General features: G+C 40.0%; 1 protein-coding gene across 2 annotated transcripts in view; it reads left to right on the forward strand.

The window, feature by feature from the left end:
* The window catches only part of PIP4K2A (phosphatidylinositol-5-phosphate 4-kinase type 2 alpha), a 113,547-nt gene that overhangs the window by 12,818 nt on the left and 83,500 nt on the right, over positions 1-17,229 (forward strand). The window lies entirely within an intron of this gene.

Below are 17,229 nucleotides of genomic sequence, written 5' to 3' on the forward strand. Positions count from 1 at the left end.
GGAAATAGGCTAGTCAAAAGATTGGTATTGTTGGATTTTACTGTATCTTCCAGGACAGAACAGCTGATTTCCTGCCTAATTAACCTATTGCTTTGTGAAGTGGTTTCTAAAGCCTTGAGATCCTGTGCATTTACATATATTTGCATAAATAATGCAAGAAGGAAGGTGCTCTGGAGAATATGACTGGGACTTCTGGTGGAGTTGGCAGGATTCGCTGTTGCACTTAGTTACCTGTTTCACAGCTCCCTCTGTGACAAAGCAGGCAGCTTTGCAGCTACCTTGGAAAGGCATACTAAATGAAATGAAACAGTGATAGAACTGCAGTCAAACAAATCCAGCCTTAGAGCTCTGCTCCCAGGCTAGTCACACTGGCTCAGGTTATAGGCAGTGAAATCCGCTCTTAAAAGTGTGTGAGGTGATTGATCAGATAGAGCTGTTTATCCAGTGTGTATGTCTGAAGTTTTGGAAAGATAATTGCCACTAGTAATTTGAATGCCATTCAAATGGTTCAGGATCATTTTAAAGCTGAGTTAAACAGACAGCCAATGGAAACTTGCCACAATATTGTTTATCTTTAACTATCCAGGCTATGACTGCAGACTAGTTGCATTGCTTTAATGGAAACATACAATATTTCCTGTGTGAATATAAACGCATTTACACAAGTGACATTTTCCTTGTCAGTTAACACCAACAGTATGAAACTGAAGGCATTTAATCTTGTTAACTTTCCATGGTGATTTACTAATGAACTTAATTATTTATTAGCTTTTTTTTTCCCTCTTTTTTCCTTCCAAGGTCGACTTAAGGTTGAGAAGCATGAAATAGTAACTAACCTGAAGCTGGTAACGCTGCAGTGTAAAGGCTTTGCTCCCAAAGATTTCCAGAGATCTAAAGCTGGTGTTGCATCTTCCCTCTCTCTGGAAGGGAAGAGCTTTTCCTAGAACAGAGGGTAATTTTGTTTGGGGGTTAATGTGATTTTTTTTTTTTTTTTTTTGGACAGTTAGGTTTTTCTGATTTCTGGATAAGTTGTTGGATAAAGGCATGGCTTTGCCATCAGAGTGGGCAAATGGGAGGGAACAGTAGCACAAAGGGGTGGTCCTACCTAAAACCTCACCTTCCTGCGGGCACAGGAGAGGTCCTTTAACAGGAGTGTAAGTGTGGCCATGTGGTCAGCCAGGTGAGCTGCATGTCCTGCTGAAAGCCAGTCCTCTCTGGAGGTTGGCAGAGAGGAGCAGAAGGGACAGGGATGGTGTATGGGTTGCTCTTGTTTAAAATAATGAGGAAAAATTACCTCTTATGGCCTCTTCCCTTCTATTTTTGAACGTGCATCATTTACACCTCAGTAGCTGTGTCCCTTTCCAGACTAGAGTTGTGTCTTAGTAAACCTTTCCCTGAGGGACAGCTTACAATTACTCTAACAATTTGCTGGATAGGTAATGCTGTATTAGCTTGTTTGCATCTACATGTCTTCAGGGAATCCGACTATATGCTCCCAGTAAGAGCCTTGGAAGTGATAACTTTAAATTGTGGTTCTGTTTTAGATGTTACTTTACTTCTACTTTCAGAAGCAGGAGTTGTTGGTCCTGGTCCTATTCTTACCTTCCTTTTTTCACTGTCCTTAGTATTATACCCTTGCCCAAGCTGTTGAACTTACCAATTCAGAAGGAAAAATATCCTTTTTTAGGGATATTGTGGCATGTGACCGGTACCAGAGCCAGTGCAAAAGGGATAGGCAGAACTGCCTGGCAAGGTTCAGGGAGTAGCTGTGCAATGAGTCTTGTCCCCTTTGTGATAGGAGCAAGCTGTTGGGTTTAGTGTCTTGCATCTTTTCAGCCTCATTCTTTTTAGTTAAATCACTCATATTGGGTACCTTTGCAGACTCTCACAGCAGGGCTACTCTATAGCTATCTTTAGCAAGCAGGTTTAATATTTACATGGCCAAAAACTGTGAGGACTTTATTTGAAATGACATGCTTTGTTTTTCCCCTCTGGAGCCACAATGCACTGCCATGTGTTTTATATGGTACATCTAGTACTTACTGTCTTACTGAGAACTTGTTCTGCATCCACTGCTGTCCAACACACATTTTTAATTTGTGCTTTTGTTCAGAGACTGACATAAGTCTTTTCTCTCTTCCACTCCAATAAAAGACATGCTTCAAGTTTGAGTGGTTTCTTCCCTGAGTGATGTAATTCTTTGTTATGCAGTCTTTCTATTAGACTGTGTCCTGTCAGTACAAATTGAAGCAGATCAGCAGTGATACCTGTGGCATAAGGTAAAGGGATAAATAACTATGATCAAGCCCTTCTCAACTGTGTCTGTGGCTTTAATAAAAGGAGGCCAAGTTCCTACTGCTTAGTTTATGCTGGCTTTAGTATTTGTCTGATCATCCAGCAAATCAGTTCAGCTTGCTAAAAGATGAGAGACTAATCTGGCAAAAAGTCTGTGTTTTGCGGTTTTGTTTTGCTCTTGTTTTGCAGGGTTCAAAGGCTGAATTGACTTGCTTTCTGATCGAGGGGTTCGGTAGAGAGGGGGGGAAGAGGAGAGGCTGCTCCCTCCTGCCAAGCAGCAACCATGTATGTAATTCAGCTCAGCTGTGAAGCAAAAGGCTGGAAACCTGCAGCCAGAGCTGATCTAACTGCTGGCTACTGGTTGGGTTGGTCTCCACCAGCTGAGCTCAACAAAAGGCCTATCACATGCCAGAGGGGTAGGAGGCAGGATCTGGCCAACAAGCTGACTTAGACAGCCACTCTGAGCTACAGAGATGGTGAGCAAAATTAACACTATAGTGCTGCATTTTATTGTACAGTAGTCCTTTTGAGTTTGAAGCAGTTACTCATATTGAAGCAGTTACTCATATTCACACAGGGCATGTGCATTAGATTCTTCCAGAGTATTCTAGACCTGCTACTGAACCAGTATTGTGGTTTTTTTTTTTTTGTGGTTTGTTCTTTTTGTTTTAGAGCTTCCCTTTTCTAGCATTGTTTCTGCAAGAGTTGTTTCAGTCGTGGCTACCTACTTTGGTTCTTTTCTTAAGTAACCTGGGATGTTCTCTGATACCTTACGTCAATAAAATGCTATCACATGAAGGTCTCCAGAGAATTATGACTGCATGCTTGTGCAGATGTTCCTGGGACATGTTACACTCCCCCAGTTTTCTTGGTATGTGGCCAAACTAGCTTATCTCATTTTGATGTTGTGTCATACACACTTTTAGTTATTGTGATTGGTTCTAACACTTCCTTCTCCTTTCGGCATTTTCTGCACAATGCTATTGTAAGAGCTATGTATTGATGCATGTCATGACTCTGATAAGCAGTAGATTTGAATGAGGTTTTTGGACAAGACTTTTGGTGCCTGGTTCTAAAATACACGTAGATAGCTCTGGTAAATGCTTGAACTTTCATTTTTTTACCTCAAGATTAAACTTCATACTTGAATTCAGATCTTGCGTGTTAGTTTGCTTATGTTGGGTGTCGCTAGTGCCTTGCTTTCCTATGGTTCATTTGCAAAAGGTACCAAATATATTTGAAACTGAGGTGGGATTAAGTATATCTGACTGTGTACATCTCTAAGATGCAGATGTATTGGTGGTGAGGTAGACAGCTACTTTTATATGTGCAATAAAGGAAAACAGCAAATACCATACCAGAAGCAGAGAATGGCATATTTGAATACATCCTTGTAATTTCAGGGGACTTAAAACACAATCAGTGGTCTTGGCAGATAGCCAAGGGCACAGGCGACTTCTGGAACTCTTCCAGCTGCTAATGGAGTGTGGATTCTGATTAAATTTAACTGTGGCCAGTGAGTCTTGGTCGGCGTGTTCCTTGATGTGTTAAAATGTATGTTTTTCTAACTATTAATATTTAATTTAAAAATCTGTTTTAATACTTAAAGCAGCTTTACATGTATCCTTATGACATGGATTCCTCCTATATCTTTAGTACAGTAAAGACTGAAACAGCAGCATCATGTGAGTGAGAGGCTGCAGTCCACTACATCTTCTAGGGTTCTACTGTAAAAACTAGCTGTTTTAAAGGCTTTAAAGTATGTGTGTTGGCAGCCTCAAATCCTCTCAAGAAACACTGCTGCAATTAGTTACATGAAGTCTGTTCTGTTGTTGACAGAATGAACTGGTTAAAAAAAAAAAAACATAAACACCTGATATAGCAGGATTGTGGTGTGGGAGATGGGGCCTTCAACAAGATTTCAGGCTTTTAGTTTGGACACAAGCTTGCTGGACCAGTTGTCTGCTCATCCATTTTACTACAGGTTAAATAGCTACAGAGAAATGGAATGATAGAGTGATGCCTCATACTTGCTAGTGAAGGGAAGAACATATTGAAGCAAGACGGTAGAATGAGGTTGTTAATTTAGTTTGGAAGAAACAGAATTTCTCAAGCCTCAGACTCCAGAGACTGACTACTTAAGAATTGCTGGGCTCACATCAAAGGCAAGTCTAGTTCTGCAAGTGCATTCCTCTTAAAATAGCTACAAATGCTTTTTACTTTAATACTACAACTAGTTTAGGAGAAGAGGAAAGTAAATTGCTATAGCATTTGTATGAGTGCTGGTATGAGCCTGCAGAGTAGGTGGCCATATATTGAATTAGTTCAGCTCTCTACATAGAAGTACATCAGTGTTTTTTGATTTTTTTTTTTTTTTGGTATTATGGGTTTGTCAGGTGAAGGAGCAATAAAAGGTGAGGAAATTTTTTTCTGGAAAGTGTATTAGACATTTGATGCTAAGCCATTACTGTGTAAGTGTCTACAAAAGTGAATAGCTATGCCTCAGTAAACTTCTTGTGAAGAATTGTTGTTGAGAAGCCTCTAAATAAGGCTGTATCTGTAAGAGGAAGGTAAGTCACCTATGTGAATGATTTGAGAAACTCTAGGTCTTGCTTAGCTGTTTTTGTTCCAAATAACTAACATATCATTTTACAGTAATGTAGCTGCAGTGATGCCATAGATAGGTTCTGGTGTCTTTGAACTGCCCTTGTCCTTCCTACAGTATTGTTTAATCCTGTAATGAAATTCGCAATGGTTTAGTGTTATTACATATGCTGTGTTATTATGGCTAATGAATTTTAAATACTGACTTTTTATTTGTCAAAAAATGATGGGTCTGATTAATTGATGCATTTCTCTCTAGTCTCACTTTTGATCCTTGCACTGATTAGCTTGCAAATTGTTGGAAGTGAACAGGCAGAAGTCTGTGTGTAACAAGGCTAAGTCCCTGCTAAACTTCATGGTGTTTCTTATGAGACTCCAGCAATGCTTACCACATTGTATCTTTAAGCAAGACTTCTGTCTTTTGTTGTGTTTTTATTTTTATGCTGGAGAGGTGAAATAAAACTATATAGTGAGGGGAGGCTATTGTGTGTAAAACAGTACCTTGACTCTTAAAGAAATGGGAATGTGTATTGTGCAGAGGTGCTGAAAAATTAAATTACCTTTAGAATAAGGCAATTAAAACTAAGGGAGGTAAAACTAGGGAGCCATGTTCTGTCCCCACTGAAAAAGTATAAAGTTAAATGACTTGCTAGTTATCCTGATACACAGGGAGCATTTAAATACTTATTCCAGTGTGTTTTAAAATCAGTGTTCTAGTCTGAAGAAATATCAAATACTTGGAAGCCAAGTGTGAATGTCAATTGGATGTTAAATATGCCAAGTAGTAAAATCTTATTTTAAACACAGAGGTTTTAGGGGAAGACTAAAGAGAAAAATTGGATTACTTTTTAGTATTTCTGAGCTCCATTGTGTCTCATGGATCAATCGAAGTCCTGCCTTCACACTGTGGAACTACAGGGTAACCGGTTTTGAAAGGCATTAGCTTCATTCTAAGCACCATCATTCTAGGATTGATGACAGCTAGTTCTATAGCTAATGCAAATTTAATGTTGTGGTGTAAATTACAGATATTCATATCTTTTGTATAAGTGATGCACAGTGTGCAGCCTGTGGGTGGGAAAATTAACAAAATTAAGGCTGCATGATGCTATTCAGGTCTTGGTAGTTCTTGTGTAATGTTCAGCACAAGTTTTGTTTTACAATTTAAATGTAACTTTATAGGTTTTATTATGTAACAGCCTCCTGTACGTAAGATGATAGCTACTTGTCATTGTATCATGTGTGCATGGTATACATAAATAACACTTGAAATGGTGAAAGAACAGTTGTTCTTGTATGTAGTTGTATTAACTTTTTTGAGGACTTTCACCTGGCTGTCAAATTAGAACTGATCCTTTGAAAGCCATCATGATGTGCCAGGTAAATCTAGTGGGTACCTGAGTAGGTAACACAGAGCACTCCTGTGTCCAGCTAGCATTGTGAAAGCACAGCAAATATGTAGTTAAGATCATTTAGTGCTTCTTAGCTAAGTAGAGTTTCTTAATGTGAATCTCGTTGTTTAAGATATTTTTCTTTGTTTTGAATCCTGGATTTGACTCCTTTTGCAAACAGAGCTTAGAGAGTCTTATCCCTTCCTTCATTAGAGCTCTAACATAAAGTTTGTTTCTCCAAGACAGTGATTGCTTCAGCTGGTGGAGCATCATTTGTTCCTACGTATCCTGCCTCTTGGAAAACCATTGGCTTGCATGAAGTAGGGAATCTGGCTCATTCCACTCTTTCCTCTCAAAAAGCACCAAAAAGGACATATTGTGCCCAGCTCCCAGTCTGGCTTCTGCCTTTTTTTTTTTTTCTTTACTATGTAAATCGTGGAGGAGAGGATGTACCAACTTGTTTACAGTGGTAGCTGGAGGAAGCAAGCATGATTAAAGCAGTACCTCTGACATGTGGGTATTTCCAGTTTTCTCTATGTAGTGTGCTTTATAATTTCAAAAGGTTGTTTAGGTTGCCTTTTGTCTGATAAGACCATTTCAAAGGACATTTTTGAGTGTTTTAAAGGACACTTAAAAAATGAAAGCAAGGTGAAGCTGAGAGTGGATAATATGTTAAAGGAAGATGATACTCTGCAGCAATGGCTTACTGAAAATGCATTTCTCCTTGCTGTGATGTGTGCAGAATGTACAGTCAAAAATACTTGCTTTATAAGGCATCTTAAATAAGACTTCTTCTAAATAAAGTCCTTTTTACAATGACTACATTGGAAAATGAAATATACTAAGCTATATTCTTCTCCCCAGTGTAGCTGTAAAGCTTTTTGCCTTGTATTAATTGTCCCAGGTAGTATATAGCAGTACTGCCTATACCCATGGGACTTGCTGCCTGTCGCTCACATCAGTTACTCAATGCATATACCTGACCAAAACAATACCACAAGTAATTTGCATATTATCAGTTTGTCAGAAAACGGCTTCATGTTGTTTACCTACAAAGTAGTTACAGTAATCCATTTCAAGTGGTGTTAGCAAAAGCTCCCAAGATGCTCGGTGACTTCAGTTGCAAAATTACATAGATGGGACACTGCATATGAAAGGATCAGGTTAAAAATAAGCAGTTACTAATTCCTTTAGGAAATGCTTCAGCTCACAACCTGTATAAAGATGATCTGTAGACTTAAATATGCCAAATGTCTGATGAAAATGGTCTTAAGTTTGCCCCATCCTTGACTTCTCATCTGTTTAAATCTGTTTAAACCAAGACCCTGACTCTTTATTTTTTTTTTTTTTAGACCAGTTGCCTGCTGTTGTGTGTGGCTGAGACTGAGTTGTCTTTGCTTGGGGCTTAGCTAATACAAAATGAGGAGCAGTGTTGTCCTTTGAGGGTCTGTGGCACCCTGCTTAATGGTAGGAATGCCATTAGAAAGACATATGTTGGAAGGAAAATGAAACTCTTGTACTGGCAGAGAGATGATTTGGGTCTTAGGGGCTGCAGAGTGTTGGGTGCAAATGGTTTGACAGCAGTGCTTAATTATCATCAGTCAGTAATTAATGTAAGCAGTTAACCTCAGCTTGAGGAGTTGTGTACTGACTGCTTCTAGTACAGGCTATTAGTTCAGCACTAGCTCTGGTTATCTTCCTGCTTCTGGTACTTTTTTGCTTGTTTCTGTGGTGTGGGGGGTTTTGGATTTGTCTTTTTTACAGTAGTGCCCAGGCAAGAGCTTGGCTGCCTCTCACCCCTGCCACATGCTTCCAATACATGAAACTTCATACACAAGTTTTAATTCCTCAATACATATGTCCCTCTCTAGGCTCTGCTCTTGTAGTGCTTCTGCTGGAGAGCTTGACTTTTTCTTCATCCAAAGCTGCATCTGTAATAGAAAATAGACAGCTTGATCGCTTGCCTAGGGAGTAACTGATGAGATTAAAAGAGGAACAGGTCAGTTTTTGAGTCGGTGCAGCACTGCATGCGTTCATGAACTGTTGACTTACTCATATTCCCTTCCAGGGGAATCCTTTCCATTCCCCTAAAAGGAGATTTCATCTTCACCTCCTTCCTAAACTCTCGTCTGTTCCAGATTTTGAAGTCATCACATGCTTCAAATGAAAACCCATGCTAGTGCTCCTATATCTTATCCCACAGCTGTGAATTCGTCAGTATTTGAAAGCAGACATATGTTTAGCTTATCTGCAAAAACATTTTTAAAATAAATAGCATCAAGATAATGGTAATGCTTCTAGCTAATCGTACCCTTGAGCACAAGTGCACTGTTTTGTCCTGTCATCTCGTTGAGAACATGTGTTTGCCAGATCAATCTTGTTTCCCTTTTGAAGCCTTTTAAACCTAATCTTGATTTAGTATGTGTCATGTATGATTGATGTAGAGGTGCTGTCTCTTTATTCAGAGTAGTTCACAAGTAACAAACTACTGCCGTGCACTTGTTTAATAGTCAGGGTTTGAAAATAAAGTGTTCTTGTTTGAACGGTTTTGTGTAGTTTGTCAATGATCCACATAGTCCCTGTCTATGAGATTATGTCAGGTGGTTTGAATTCATTCACTTTCACTGAAATACTCCATAGTCTAGATGATAACTCTGGGGGGTTGATCTGGGTGGGTTTGTTGTGTTGTTTTGTTGTGGTTTTTTTAGATTTGCATATAAATTACCTATGTGGAAACTGTATTTATTCTAGCACTGATACCTTGCGGTGTGAGAAGGAATTGGTAAACAAATTGGAGATACCACTTTGGATGTTAGAAACAAAAATCTGGCCGAGATTTAGGACCTTATTTAAGAGTCAATGGAAGTATCTTAAATTATTTCAGGAGAACACAGGTGACTGGATTCCCAGTGTTGTCAGCTGTCAGGGTAGTTATCTGAAAATGATGCATTGAGGAGGACAGCCCCAGCTTTGCACTGAAAGTGATGGATGCTAAACAACCATTCAAGAGAGAGGTCCTAGTACTATGCAAGTGTTCAATAGGAATCAAACAAGCAACTGTCTTGAGTTACTAGAAGATGAATAAACCGGGAAAGGTCGCTGTGCTACTGTGTAAATCCAGCTTGTATCCACATTTTGAATGCTGTGTGTGGTACCCTCCTCGTAAGAGATACAGTAAAGCTTAAAGATCAGTTGGGGGCAACAAAGATGATCAAAGGTATGAAACAGCTTAGTAAAGATGAGTCAAGAGTTGTCAGCTGGGATAAAGGAGATGTGAAGTCTCAGAAGTCATGAGTTAAACTGAGGACTGGGTAGGAAGTGATTTTTGACTTTTTCTATGAAGGACATAGCAGCCAGGTTCTAAAACCACCAAGTCACATTTCATGCAGCAGATTTGAGTTTTTAGAGGGTATAAGCTAACAATCTTCAACCTTTAATCACAGATCATTGTGGCATACTATAGACATGCTATCTACACTGCAGGAGCAGCACTGAGTTTTAAACTGTCAAGGTGGTAGACATCTGCTTTGCCAATTACAACCTGTTTATTCCTACTCCATTTCAACATAAATGTATATTTTCTGTATTTATTTAAATACCTTATAGCACAGTATAAACACTGAATTCTAGTTATCTTGCTGTAGTGAGTTTGAAACCAGTAAAATATAGTGATACATTTGTTTTTAATGTTCTTTTTTTTTACTTGCCTTAGAAGCTTTCCTAGCTAATTCTTCAGTTTGGATATATGTTTTATATTTGGTATTAAAATAGTCTAAATAAAAATAGTACTGATTGAGAAATACTGTGGTATGTAGTTACTTGTATGGGTTCACACAGGGAGTGCTGCTTGGAGCTTGATGTTCCCTTCTGCAGTTCAACCTGTGAGACTGCCATCAGTTTTATTATACTGTACAAAAGGCTCATCACTGTGAGGGAGGCAGCTGATAATAAAGACCTGTGTTTAGTCTATGCTTTACCATCTAATCTTGGTGCTTGCAGTAGTCCACCTGTGTAATCACAGTGATGAACCTTACTTCCCCTTGTAAAAGGACAGAAGGAGGTAAAGCTCTGCTGAAGAATTTATTGTAAGTAATCTTGCCCTTGTTCTTGACATACCACCTCACCTAAAATTAAAGGTTGTTTCCTTGATTCAAGTAGTGTAATCAACAGCTAGGTTAATAGTTTTTTTTCAAGCACATGATTTTTATGGTTGATGTGTTTCAAAATTTTGCCTCAAGTGCTGCATCAAACAGCAAAGGCAGTGGTTGCTTACGTGGACTACTGGCATATATATATTTCTGCTGCTGTGTTAGCATCTCTCATTTTGAAAATGTAACTGATACCTGGTCTTGCATGGAGTGATATCATTGCCGTTTACTTTGCGTGTTGAGATGTATAAGAATGAATTGTAGTTTTAATTTTTTCCTACAGCTTTTAGCTGAGGAGGTGAATAAAGTACAAAATTAAAGTGACTTTTTATCGCAGTCCAAAGCTGCCACTTGTTCTGTTTAAGCCTTAATAAAAGAAAAAGTAAAGGAATTGCAGCAAGTGGTCAGACATGGACACTAATCTCTTTACAGTATCTAGCAAAACCAGTAAAATTGCTTTGATGCTTTTACTTGGGCTTTAACAGGATCTGAGCAGAGTTACTAACCTGACTCTTTTAAATGATGTAAAACATCAAGTATTACTGATTACTTACCTACTTCTCCATGATGTTGTGTAGTTGAAGGCTTTCTGTTCAGTGTACTTTTGTTATTTATCATAGAATAGGTTGTGTTGGCAGGGACCTTCAAAGGCCATCTAATCCAGCTCCACTGCTGTGAGCAGGTACATCTTCAACTGGATCAGGTTATGCAGAACCACATCCATCCTAGCCCTGGATGTCTCCAGGGATGGTGTATCCACCACTTCCCTGGGCAGCCTGTGCCAGTATTTCACCACCCTCAGTTTAAAGAATTTTTCCTTCACATCCAGCCTGAATATTCCCTTTTTCAGTTTAAAACCATCGCCCTTCATCTTATTGCAACAGGCCCTGCTGAAAAGTCTTTCCCCATCTTTCTCATAGGCCTCTTTTAAGAACTGAAAGGCTGTGATAAGGTCTTGCTGGAGTCTTTTCTCCAGGCTGAATACTCCCAGCTCCCTCTGCCTTTCCTCACAGAAGAGGTGCTCCGTCCCTCTTGATCATTTTTTGGGCCCTTTTCTTGTCTCTCTCCAACAGGGCCATATCATTTCCTGAAATGAGGACTCCAGAGCTGACCACATTACTCCAGCTGGGGTCTCACCAGAATAGAGCTTCTCACCAGAAGGAAAGGCTTTTCATTATTTCTGAGTATTTTAATAAACAAGAGGCTTTCATATGACTGCATCAAGTTTACATGCCTTGTATTATGTTCATGGTAAACTTTAAGTGTCTAGATAGTTTGTGATCAGATTCTATACAAACACCTGTAGTATGGGGAACAGACAAGAGGAATTAGAGGTGTGTGTGCTTCTACGGGGATATAATAGGCATCGCAGAAACATGGTGGGATGGCTCCTACGACTGGAGTGTTGGAATGGAAGGTTACAGGCTCTTTAGGAAAGACAGGCCTGGCAGGCGGGGAGGGGGAGTTGCCATTTATGTTAGGGATAGGCTGGAGAGTATGGAACTCTGTCTGGGGACAGGTGAGCAGTCCACAGAGAGTTTGTGGGTCAGGGTTAAAGGGAATATAGCTATGGGAGACATTACTGTGGGGATCTGTTACAGACCGACTGGTCAAGGAGAACCTGTGGATGAAGCACTCCATAGACAGGTAGGAAAAGCCTCACGCTCACAGGCCCTTGTTCTCATGGGGGACTTCAACCACCCTGACATCTGTTGGAAGGACGGTACGGCCCGGCACAAGCAATCCAGGAGGTTCCTCAATTGTGTGGAAAACAACTTCCTTCTGCAAGTAATAGAGGAGCAGACAAGGAGAGGTGCCGTGCTTGACCTGGTGCTCACCAACAGGGAAGGGCTCGTTGGAAATGTGACGCTCCAGGGCAGCCTTGGATGCAGCGATCATGAGATGCTCGAATTTGAGATCCTCAGGACAGTGAGAAGAGCGTGCAGCAAGCTCACTGCCCTGGACTTCAGGAGAGCAGACTTGGGCCTCTTCAGGAACCTGCTTAGTAAGGTTCCATGGGATATAGCCCTAGAGGGCAGGGGGGCCCAAGACTGTTGGTTGATATTCAAGGATCACCTGCTGCAAGCTCAGGAGTGTTGCATCCCAACCAGAAGGAAGTGCAGCAGGAGGGCCAGGAGACCTCCTTGGATGGATAAGGAGCTGCTGAGGAAAATTCAAATGAAAAAAGAGGCTTATAAAAGGTGGAAGTGAGGACAGGCAGCAAGGGAAGAGTACAGGGATGTTGTCCGGGAAGCTAGGGACCAGGTTAGGAAGGCTAAGGCCCAATTAAATTCCATTTAACAGTACTGGAGTGGATAACATGTGCTTGCTGGGTGGTGGCTAATGGGCAAGGGAGGAGGTACTGCGCGGCTGATTCCACAGCAGAACTGACTTCAAGAAGGTACTAAGTATTTTTGGATGTGAGAAACATTTCGAGACGCTTAAAGTTTAAATGTTTTCCAAGTCTAAGGAAAGAGAAAACTGTGCTTACATTCTGAAAGACATCCTGGGCAAAATTAATCAGAATATGTCCTTGCATATTATTGATTACAATGTGTTGAGGTGGGGGGATGTGGAGAGAGATGCCATACTTTCAAAATGTGTGTTGAAAACTTCTGTTGAAGTGAATGAGAGGTCAGGTTAGTCCTAAACTTAATGGTACTAGCAAATCTTTAGAAAAGACCTCAAAATTAATTTCCTGATAATAAAGCACACTGTTACTGTCTTCTGTTCCCTGAACACATGTACAAACACATGTGCAATTATAAGGTTTAAGTCTTATGCCTGTTTTCATGTTATTATTTTTGAGTATTTTCCCCTTAATGTTTTGCAGGCCAAATACAGCAGTAATATCTGTAAGTGTCATCGTCCCGTCCCGTCCCGTCCCCCCCCCCCCCCCAATAAAAAATACCTATGCCCTGTTTAGAGAGAACAACAATCAGCAAAACCTGAAAAAAGGAAAAGAAAATGTAAGAGCTTCATAAAACTTTAATTCTTAAAATGCTACTTCTGCAGCTGAGAGGAAGATGTAAGAGCCAGGTGAGTGCTGGTTCTCTGAGGAGCTGATAGAAAGATGAGCCTCTCCTGTTGGTGAGCAGGCTCTGCCCTCTGTGCTTCCCACCTTGATAGAATGTACCCATCCAGTTTTCCAGATGGATGAAGCATTCAGATGGTTTCTTCCTGGTTTTGGAGGTTGTTTGAAATATATTTACAAAATATCCACGTAGCTGGGCTGTTCATAGCATAGGGGCCTTAAACTTAAGTAATGAGAAAGTAGATTAAAAGGTCTCACTTATTCCATCCTACTTGTGGCTGCACCAGCAGCTGCTCAACAGAATAGTTTGGCTGCTGATACAAAAACAGACAAACAACAAACGGTCCACTGCCTTCTTTCTCTTGCCTTTTACTTCTACCCCTCTTACAGGAAACTGACTCACACTGCTGCCCTGTATTCCTAAAGAGTGTTCTGAAGGAAGCTGAGTGGTTTCTCATGAATGTAGGGGACAGGATGGATGATGGTGGACAACACATGGAATGGGACATTTTTCCTTTTCCAGACATCCTTTCCTACATAACTAAAAAATAGTAAACATTAGCACCTACTTGTGTTGTTTTGAGGATCTGACTTAACCCTCCCATATCCAGCATTGGGAAAATGTGGCAGGAAGCTGAGGCCTTTTCCTGGTGGAAAGCCTCTGTTGCAAAAGATAAGAGACTGTTTCAAAAATAAAACTGATTAGTTTCAGACAAGTGCTTCTTTAAAACCTTGAAGAAAATCATCATCCTGTTTAAATTCACTTCAGGTTCCTGCTACCTGCAAAGAAACATCAACTGGCTAGTTCTATCTGGGAAATGTAGAGGCTAAACATCAGCAAGAGGAACAGTGTCAGTTCCCAGGTACATGAAAATAAAACCTGTTGAAAAATAAAACGCCTCATTCAGAGATTTTTTTAGCTTCACACCTCTATGGGTTATATACTTTATTTTTTCTGCAAGTGTCTGGCCAAGACATTTTATCTCTGCTCTTGCGTAAAAACAGATGCCAGCAGTGATCCTAGAAACTGGAACTTTCCTATGCAATAAGACTTTAGACATTAGTAGGAGTTTGTAACTTCAAACTAATGTTGCTGCGCTTTAGAATTCAATATTAACAGATTTTTATATGGCATGGAACAAGTAAGGATTTCATGTTCTACATGTAGTTATTGTGGGTTCTTTCTTTAGATCATTGCAATAGCGGAAACAATTTTGTTGTCTTGGGGCGGGGGGATAACCTTTTTAATTCCTAGAACAGTTAGGGTTGGAAGGGATCTCATCTAGTTCCAACCCAGACAGGAAGTCTTTTAACCTCTTGCTACCTATACAATTTTAGATACCTGTCAAGGTAGGATTGCTCAGAATAGAGAATGGGGGTAACTGTGCATAGTAAGGTAACAGGGAAATGAAATGCAGCGAGCAGTCATTGTCAGTTTGTCATGGATTTGCTTAGGAATTATTTTAGCAGAAGGCATGCAATTGCCTGATGGCCAGGGCTGACAGTGTCTTTCTGGCAACAGTCACCATCAGCTTAAAAGTACAGCAGTGTAGAGTCTAGAGCCTGAGCTTTTGAAAACCATTTCTGAACACACAAATGATCATGTAACTACATTTTGGAGTATAAGAATGAGGAGTGTGGTAAGAGCATAATTATGGCTTAGTTTCTCTAATAAACTTATGCTTCCATTTGACATGTGTTTACTGTTACTGGGTATAAATACAGTGAGAACTGAAATGACAGTGAAATAACACTTCCTGTGAGAAGGTGTACCATAGCTTCCATATGGAACAAGCCATAGTTTGGTTCAAGCTGGGTAGAAAGCATTGTTATAGAATCAGGTATCTAAGGATTTATCTAGTTTCCATAAATCAGTAAGACTAACTGATCCAAGTGGAGTTTTGAGTCTCACTTTACCCATTTGCTGATGGCTTTAGGAACGCAAGGGACTTGTCTTTTTTTCTGTCTCAATGTGAAAAGAATTTCCGGCGCTACCTTCTTGTCCCAGATCTCACTCTGCTGCCAAATGGACAATTAGCAGCTTTGTCTGGACCCAGCGTTTGGACTGCAAAAGCAAAGTGTGGCTAAGATGTGCATTTGCTTTATTTAAAGAGGCAATGTGATGGTGCGTCTGTGCTGCACATCCCCCGTGACTGCCACCTGCCTTGGGAAGGTAGGCTCTCTACTCCAGCGTCCTTAGACCTAGTGCTCACCAGATCTTCTCGCCTAGGCTTAGGGATTTCCCCTGGTACTTCAGGGGGTGAAATGTGTGGTTGAAGAATTAAATAATAATAATAAAAAAAAATGACTGAGTCTTTAAATAATAAATTTTGGAGAAGGCAGAAGCCTCTTTAGGAGATGGCAGTGAAGGGATCACATAATGCTTTCACCTGAATCAGTTACTTAAGCAAGCAGTCATCTCTTACACAGTATGATTAAAACCACATTTTAAAATGGGGTGGTTTAGTGATATATTGACTTAGCAGGCAACAGTCTTTTTTCTAAAGTTGAAAGTGATAGCGCCAGTAGCTATAGTAGCTGAAACTGGAAAGTTTTGTATGCTTATGAAGATCAGAGTATTAAACTGAAATAAAAGTTCATTTACAGTAAGTATCTCGCTCCAAAGTTTAGCTCTGTTGCACAGCATGTTACACAAATTCTGAGTTCAAAAGCTGCTTTTTTTGTAAATAATCATCAGCCCCTGGTTTTAATATTCTAAAAAGCCAAGGAGAGCTTTAATTTCTCTGTGTTGCGCAGGTTTGCGTGTGCGCCTGCGTGCACCCCATTGCACAGAAGAATATTTTTTTAAAGTATTTAATTTTGTGGAGAGCATGTTTAGTCACCAGTAAATGAAAACAACAGTTAAAGCTCAAGCATTAAGGTTAATATGTATTATATAAATCAAGGGATTTTTGATGTAGGTGACACATCCCTTCATGTTATACCTGTGGGGTTTTTTTTTTGTCCAATTTTGTTTATCCAACAGAAGTCTTTTGTTTTGTGACAGGCTCTTCCTCTAATCTGTTACTGGTTTATGACTGAAAAACAAGCTTTAAAACTTCAGATAGTTGCTTGTGATGTCCTAAGTATGGTTTTCAGATTGAAATAATGTATATGTGCTATTGGGGGTATAGATGCAGAGGCAAAACCAAGGTGTGGTGTGTTTTCTGTCTCCCTCCCATAGCAAAACTAGATCACAGAAAAGCTTGAAGACTTTCAATATATCTTGGAGACTTAATCCTTTAAGCTCATCTGGGCATGAACTCTGTGATTGTTTGGAAAAGCTGTGGTATTGATGAGTTTTGTAACAGAAAAGACTGAAGCAAACGTGCATCATGAGGATCCTAGAAAACACAGAATAAAGGGTTAAAAAAATGGCCTGTATTGAGAACCAAGGACACTATCCCTCGCTGTAAAATGTGAGGAATGCGTTGTTTATATCAAGACGAAAAGGCTAAAAGGAAGGCATTCACAAGCTGCATCCTAGCGCAACAGTAATGAATCTGCAGCACACCCCACATGCTCTCCCTGTTCTGAAACCAGCTAATGGCTATGCAGCCTGACCTGGCACTTAGGGAAACTGAAGTTGAAGTGATTCTGAGATAACCAGCTACTCAGTATTAATCAGTGACTCCTAAAAGATACATATATAAAAAAAAAAAAAGTAGCTTGAAATTCAGTTTTTAGCATCAGTTGGGGAACCCAAAAATTTCAGGAGGACAAGACAGGTCAGTTTCCCTCTGTGGCAAAACCATGT

The sequence above is a fragment of the Pezoporus occidentalis genome, unplaced genomic scaffold (genome assembly GCF_034315485.1).
Source record: "Pezoporus occidentalis ecotype Australia unplaced genomic scaffold, CSIRO_AGI_Poc_V1 ctg40, whole genome shotgun sequence".
NCBI lineage: Eukaryota > Metazoa > Chordata > Aves > Psittaciformes > Psittacidae > Pezoporus > Pezoporus occidentalis.